General features: G+C 42.0%; 1 non-coding gene across 1 annotated transcript; it reads right to left on the minus strand.

The window, feature by feature from the left end:
- Positions 1–4,953: 4,953 nt before the first annotated feature.
- TRNAI-AAU lies at positions 4,954–5,027 on the minus strand. The gene has a single exon. It is a non-coding gene; the product is annotated as a tRNA-Ile (tRNA).
- Between the last annotated feature and the right edge of the window lie 2,926 nt (positions 5,028–7,953).

The following is a 7,953-nucleotide window of genomic DNA, read 5'->3' on the forward strand; positions in this document are numbered from 1 at the left end:
TTTCTATTTTTAGTAGAGACGGGGTCTCGCTCTTGCTCAGGCTGGTCTCGAACTCTTGACCTTGAGCGATCCACCCGCCTTGGCCTCCCAGAGAGCTAGGATTACAGGCGTGAGCCACCGCGCCCGGCCCTCAAGAATTCTTAATCAGGGAACTCATTTGAAATGTTCTTCTTACCCATGACCTATGCTGAGGGGCAGCAGTTGCAAACTTGGACCTGTGCTCCTTGCCCAGGGCTCCAGGTGAGTGACCTCAGACTAGGGACTGCCTCAAACTTTCCAGAGACACTATCTGGAAGGTTGCCTTTGGAGGTGGAAGATCTGGTTGAGGGCAGGACAGGGTATGGGATGTTTGTAGGAACTGGCATTAATAGAAAGCCTTGGTAAATCCTTAGAGCTCAACACACTGGGTCTTGGCCCTAGGCAAGACTAGGGGAAAAAAGACAGAATCTTGGCTCTCTGGCAAGTGACCCAGTTAGCAGAACTAGCAGTTTTACTCCGGGAGAGGGTGGGGAAGTTTACTTTAGCAGGCAAAAGCCTTGAAACACAGAAACCGAACCAAATACTTGACAATTCCTTTGTGCAAATCCATGGTGAATTCTGTTGCACATCTGACCTCAGCACTTCAAGATACTAAAAACCTACAACTAAAGCAATTAAGGTGGAGGCAAGAAGAAAGTAAGAGCTGGTGCTCCAATTCAGATAGACCAAAAAGATAGTGCTCTCGTCCTGAGAAACAGAGGAGTTAGGACATATATAATCCATTCACTAATTAGCCAGCGCACCTATCTTGAGACTGTCTGTACTGGCTGCCATCTATATGCCATACTTAGGTACAGTGCTTCCTGAGATAGACGCAATTTTTGCCCTTTTGGAACTCCATCATTCAACCAATAGGCATGCATAAGTATCTTCTGTAAACCAGCTTTGTGCCAAATATTGGAGAAAGGATGATGGGCGTGCCTAGAGTGATACAAGACTCTCAAAAAGGGTGGAGTTTGGGGGGGAAAAAAAACAAACAAACACAAACAAACTCAAAGAACTCCCTGGTGGTGAGATTAAAAATTTTAGGAAACTTGTCACTCCAGCAGAAGTTATAGGCTAAAGTCACAAATAACAGGTGTCTGCAGGCATTTCCATGATGAATGGTTAGCCTCACCCGTTGGCAGCTCTTTGCCTGGTGCCTTTTCTAGTGATCGAATTCTGATCTGGGTGGACTTGGGTCTCCCTGGGTCATGGCATTTCTTAACATGTTATGAGACAACATGAAACTTCTTTCTGGGCTTTGTAGGGCTAAGAGTCTTTCAGGCAGTGTGGGTTCTGGAATCAGATCAAGTTAGAAGCCTGGCTCATCAGTAAACTGTGTGCCCATGGGTGAGGTACTAAACCCCTCTGCAAGCCTGAGTTGCCCATCTTTGACAGAAGATGAATACCTGCTTAGTCACAGAGTAGTGAGGACTAAAAGGAAATGCACAAAAAGATCTCAGCGCCAGTGGAAAGCTCTCAATGAGCATTTGCTATTGTTACAATAACTATTGTGATTGATAACAATGGTCCTTCAATCACAATAGTGAAGAGAGAAGGAAGAGGGCAAAATATATTTCTTTCTTATTCTGCTTTTACTTGATTTACTTGCTTTTATAAATAAGGTGGGGTTTTTTTCTGATCTAAAAAGTAGGAAGTGGAGAATTTGGGGAAAAGCAGAGAATTACAAAGAAGAAAATTAAAATTGTACAATTCCTACTACCACTAAATCACAGGCAATTCTGTGGTGTATTTTTTTTTTTTTTTTTAAGACAAAGTCTTGCTCTGTCACCCGGGCTATAGTACCAGCAACCTCAAACTCCTGGGTTCAAGCAATCCTCCTGCCTCAGCCTCTGGAGTAGCTGGGACTACAGGTGTGCACCATAATGCCTGGCTGATTTTTTCTATTTTTAGTAGAGACGGGGTCTCACTCATGCTCAGGTTGGTCTCGAACTCCTGACCTCAAGCAATTCTCCTGCCTCGGCCTCCCAGAATGCTAGGATTACAGGTGTGAGCCACCACACCCAGCCTATTTGGTGTATATTCTTCCAATGTATTTATAAGATAACATCATATGATAATGGTTTGTAATCTGCTTTTCCATTTTATATAGCATGAATATTTTCCCATTTTAAATATGCTATTAAGACATGATTTTAATATCTCCATAGTAGTACTTCACTATATGTTTTTAACACGAGTTAAATAGTCTTTTGTCACTGGAAATTTAGGTCTTTCATCATTTTTTGCAGGAGTTCCATCAGGAACATTCTCACACATGAATTTTGTGCATAGCTAATTCCTGTAGGACAAATTCCCAGAAGTAGAATTACTATGGCAAAAGATATGCACATTTTTAAAGCTTTAGATACCAACTGACAAATTGCCCTTCAGAAAGGGGTACATATTTATCCCCACTTCAACCAGCAGGACGCGACAATTCCTTTTTCTCAGCACCTTCACTAACACTAGGCATAATCATTTACAAAATCCTTACCAGCTTGATAGGTCCCAAATGGTATCTCATTGCTATTTCTGCCCATGTGTTTTTGCCCAGGGCAGACTCAGGTGCCAAATCATGGAGAACTTGGAATGTAATGATGGTGCAGACCTGGGTGACAAAAGAGAGGAAGACGTATGGGAAAAGATGTCCCAGGGAGAGAACCATCCAGAGAAAGAGGAGACCAGTGTCACAGCTCTTTTGGCATCCACATGATTCCAGATTGCTTTAGGTTTTGAACATTTTCTTGAGAAGCCTTCTAACTCGCCTGCTCTTCAGAACCCCCAGTCAGAAAATGAGCTGCTGACGCCTCTACACTTAGGTCTTGCACGTGGGTACTGACCTGTAGCTGAAGCTCCAGCTCAGTGAGTGGGAGCCTTAGGCTAATGAGGCTATGGGGGTCTGTGCCTCTTCCAACAACTGTGCTCTGGCCTTGGCCAGGTGTTTTATTTTATTATTTATTTATTTAGAGACAAGTGTCTTGCTCTGTTGCCTGGGCTAGAGTGCCGTGGTATCAGCCTAGCTCACAACAACCTCAAACTCCTGGGCTCAAGTGATCCTCCTGCTTCAGCCTCCTGAGTAGCTGAGATTACAGGCATGCACCACCACACTTGGCTAATTTTTTCTATTTTTAGTTGCCTCGCTAATTTCTTTCTATATTTTTAGGTAGAGACAGGATCTCACTCTTGCTGAGGCTGGTCTCGAACTCCTGATCTCAAGCGATCCTCCTGCCTCGGCCCCCCAGAATGCTAGGATTACAGTGGTGAGCCACCATGCCTGGCCACCAGATGTTTTATTAACACAAGCTGGCTGGCTGATAGGGGAACACTCACGGGAACAGCTGGACCAATTCAAACCTTTCACCGTGTCTAGAAGAAGAATCAGAAGTTCCAGGTGAGGAAGTACTAGAAATGGAAAGAAGGGTCCTGCCATACCCCACAAATGGAAGAGAAGGTACAAAAAGGATTATTCACCTGCAAGAGCTAGATTTTCTTTTTCTTTTCTTTCTTTTTTTCTTTTTTTTTGTTTGTTTGTTTTTGAGACAGGGTCTCACTCTGTTGCTCAGGCTGGAGTGCAGTGGCATCATCATAGCTTAACGCAGCCTTGAATTTCTGGGCTCAAGCAATCTTCCTGCCACAGCCTCCGGAGTAGCTGGGACTACAGGCACGCACCACCATGCCTAGCTAATTTTTAAAATATTTTGCGTAGAGACGGCGTTTCGCTATTTTGCCCAGGCTGATCTTGAACTCCTGGCCTCAAGTGATCCTCCCACCTTGGCCTTCCAAAATGCTGGAATCATAGGCATCAGCTACTATGCCCAGCAAGAGCTAGATTTTTGTGCTGAATTTGAGCTCGCCTCCAAAGACCTGCATGCTTTTAGTTACCACTTTGATTTCTGCTGACTCTCTCCTCGTGATTAAAAAATAACAAATGTTACTAGAGGAATTTTGAACATACACAAAAGAAGTACAGAAAAATATATAATCCCCCTCACCCAGCCCCAATAAGATCAATCCATGGCCAATCCTGATTCATCTGCATCTCCATCTATTTCCTTTTCACGTTATTCTAAAGCAAGTCCCAGACATAATACTTTATAATCCATACATTATTTAAGGACCATCACCTAAAATACACTAATTCCTTAACATCATCAATTAGTGTTCAAATTTCCAATTTTCTTATAAATGTCATAATTAAAAACCTTTGTTTAAATCATTATGCAGATAAGGGTCATACATTATGATTGGTTGTTATGCCTTTTAAGTCTCTTTAAATTTATAGGTTTCTCTCCATTTCTTCTTTTTTTTTTCCCCTTGCAATTTACTTCTTGAAAACAATCAGGTTTTTTTTGCCCTATAGTTTCCCACAGTCTGCATTTTGCTGACAGCATCCCTGCGGTGTTGGCGATTTTAAAGACTCCCTTCTTACAATGCTACCCATCTTTCTGCCGGTCCATCTTGAACATTCCTTTCAGAGTAAATCTTTGCTGTTTAGGCCTGCTGTCCTGTGAACTCCTGAAGGGTAGGGGCCTGTCTTGTTCAGCTTTGGTCCCTGCAGTCATCCCCATCACCTGGGCCACAGGTATACTTGGTTTGCTGATGAATCAAATGGCTGAAAGAATTGTGCTCTCTTTGCTTTATATTTCTGGCATGTGCACCCATGAACTCAGCTTACAGCATTGCATTTTGCACTACGTTTTTTTTCCCTCACATGTGTGGTTAGTGTCTAAGGACAAGTCAGGCCTCATGTTAGTTTAAAAATATAGACCTTTTCCCCATGGTCCTGTCGACAAAGTGCAGTGCAAACCAAGATTTAGTCACTGATGATAGTTAATAGGCAGACTGACATTTCGTTTCCTATGGTTTCTGAATGCATGCTGGTGCTTTTGTTCTCTTTACTAATATTTAGTATTAGCGTTTTTTTATCTTTGGCCCGTACGGGGATCAAACCCGCGACCTTGGTGCTATTAGCACCACACTCTAACCAACTGAGCTAACCGGTCACTCTTTACTAGTATTTAAAAAGGAATCTAGTTTTTAACTGAAGAGAAGGATGCCTTCCCAGACTGTTCCTTGGATATTGAGAAAATATTTATTTTATTGTCAGAATAAAGAATTTCTTTTGAGCCTCTTCTCACTCCCACCCACACCTCCACGGGTTCCCTGGGAGTGGAAGTGGAGGTGGCACAAGGTGATGTGCAGGAGACACTTGACGTTCTAGAAACGAGAGCTTGCTTGGAGAATGAAAAGAGATAAAGCAAATCAGTCTCTATCCCAATTTTTTTTTTTTTTTTAAGAGACAGGCTCTCACTCTGTTGCCCAGGCTGGAGTGCAGCAGTGTGATCATAGCTCACTTTTGGGCTCAAGCAATCCTCCTGCCTCAGCCTCCCAAGTAGCTGGGTCTACAGGCTCACCCCACCACAATAGCTAATTCTTTTTAATTTTTACTTTTTTTGTAGAGATGGAGTCTCTCTGTGTTGCCCAGACTGGTCTTGAACTCCTGACCTCAAGTGATCCTCCCACCTTGGCCTTGGCATGAGCCACCACACTTAGCTATCCCTATTGTTAAATTAAATTAAATTAAATTTGAGCATCTACTTATTTAACAGAGTTTGGTGTGGTAAGCATTCTCTTTGTGAAATTAAGTTTTCATGTAGAGAGCATAAAGGAATAAATAAATTAATATTGATCAACTGTGGGGTTATTATAATAGTATATCAGAGTTTTGTGTTTCCTGAGTTTTTGGATGCAACAATAATAATTGTTAACACTTACTGAGTTCAAACAACATAATTTAATATGTTCTGACAGTCAAGGCTCCCACCCTAAATCTCTAGGCTCTTTCCCCAGAAGCAGCTACTGTTACTGGTTTCTTACTATGTACTAGGCCCTGTGAGCTCAGTAATTATTAGCAATTATTGTTACTATCATGCCCACAATGTGACCCTATAAAGCAGGTGGACTGGTTATCCTCATCTGCAGATGAAGTATACAAGGCTGGGTTTGGTTGAAAGGTAGAGTGGAAACTCACAGCCAGCCAGCTGAGACACCAGCCCCCTGCTCATAGCCACTATCTCATCCTGCCTAGAAACACAAAAATATGACTTCATGATATCCTCAAACGGTAACCTGTAAACTGCCATTGGTAGAATTGTTTTGGCTAGTTTGATGGTTTGACTTTTTTTCAAGAAAGTAAAAGTACACAGACAGCTTCTGTGGTTTCTATAAAAAAGGAAAGGATGCTATTCCCATATTATAGATGAGGAAATTAGAATTAGAGTCAGTGGATGAAGCCCTGACTCCACCGCTATACAATTCATCCATGTAACAAAAAACCACCTGTACCCTCTAACTCTATTGGAAAAAAAAATCAGTGGATAAAGCAAGGAGTGAGATGAAGAAGAGAAAGATGAAGAGCTTTGGCAGATGTTCTCAACCTTTCTGTGTGTTTGTCTACACGGACACTGCACCACGAACCCCGTTGGCATCTGGTAAGCCTGTGGGCCCTTCTCAGAACACTGCTTTTATAGGAATAAGATAAAATACATAGGATTCTAAAAGATGCCAATCATATTAATATATAGCTATCAAAATCTTGAAAAATAAATGTGTGATACAGTGATATATATGCTGCTTTGTTTTTTTAAATTAAGATTTTTTCAAAACTTATTTGACCAACATCTCCCTGTTTCCTCCACCTGCCAACTCCAGTTCTACTCTTTGCTTCTGTGAGTTGGACTTTTTAGATTCAACATATGTGAGATCACGCAATATTTGTTTTTCTATTCCTGGCTTATTTTACTTAGCATAATGTCCTCCAGGTTCATCCATGTTATTGCAAATGACAGGATTTCCTTTTTTTTAAAGGAGCTGAATAGTATTCCATTTATATATACACCAGTTTTCTTTATCCATTCATCCATTGATGGACACTGAGGTTTATTCCATACCTTTGCTATTGTGAATAATGCTGCAGTGAACATGGGAATGCATGTATCTCTTTGGCATGCTTCTTTCTTAATGCATTCAGTAAGATCCAGTGGCAGACCTAATAGCTAAGGGAATTTACAAGTGCCCATGAGTGTTGAGATATTGCAACTATAGCATGATAGGAAAATATCTGTGATTTCTATTGGTGACAAAGTCGCAAGTACTACAAATGCTACTATGGTTTCCTGCCTCCTTCTCCCTCCCTGGCCCCCATTCAAGTTCCCCAATCTCCTGAGTTCTAGCCAAACTTTTCAGGTTAAGAACCTCTTCCTGGTAAGAGGACCAGAGCAGAGGTTAGAGGGTACTACTTAACCTTCCATCCTGCACCTGGTACTAGTACTGTACTTTAATTCTACATTTTTCTTGTCCAGGTGCTACCTCTATTAGGACATTTTTAAAAGAAAATCTATTTAAACTACAATCCTTTAAAATATTTTCAATGTGAAAAAGTAGGAAATGTACATGGTTAAGAAAATCAAACAACATGAAACAGTATGCACTGAAAAACAAACCTCCTTCCCATCCAAAGTTTGCCATCTCCTTTCCCAGAGGTAACCACTCTTACCAGTTTCTTCTGAATTCTTCCTATGTCAGTCAGTGCTCTTGGCTGCCAACAGTAGAAACTGAAGACAGGGAAGGGGTTTAAAGAGTAGCTCATAGAATCTGCTGAAGCCTGGGGAAACAGGCCCCATCAGGAACCAGGGGACAAGTGAGGCGAGGCCCAGCCAAAAGCAAGCACAGGACAGCTCTGCTTGGGCTGCTGCTGGGCCCACTCTCCAGTCACTGGTGGCCTCTGGACTGTCCCTAGGCTACAGTGACAATCTTCTAATGCTGCCATGACTTTGGGTCCTTCCCTCAAGAGGCAAAGTTCTAAGCTAGAGTATCTGGTTATTAGCCACATTCTAGTGGTCAGAGGTGGGGAGAGGGTACATCACTTTT

Source organism: Propithecus coquereli, unplaced genomic scaffold (genome assembly GCF_000956105.1).
Source record: "Propithecus coquereli isolate 6110/MARCELLA unplaced genomic scaffold, Pcoq_1.0 Scaffold1, whole genome shotgun sequence".
NCBI lineage: Eukaryota > Metazoa > Chordata > Mammalia > Primates > Indriidae > Propithecus > Propithecus coquereli.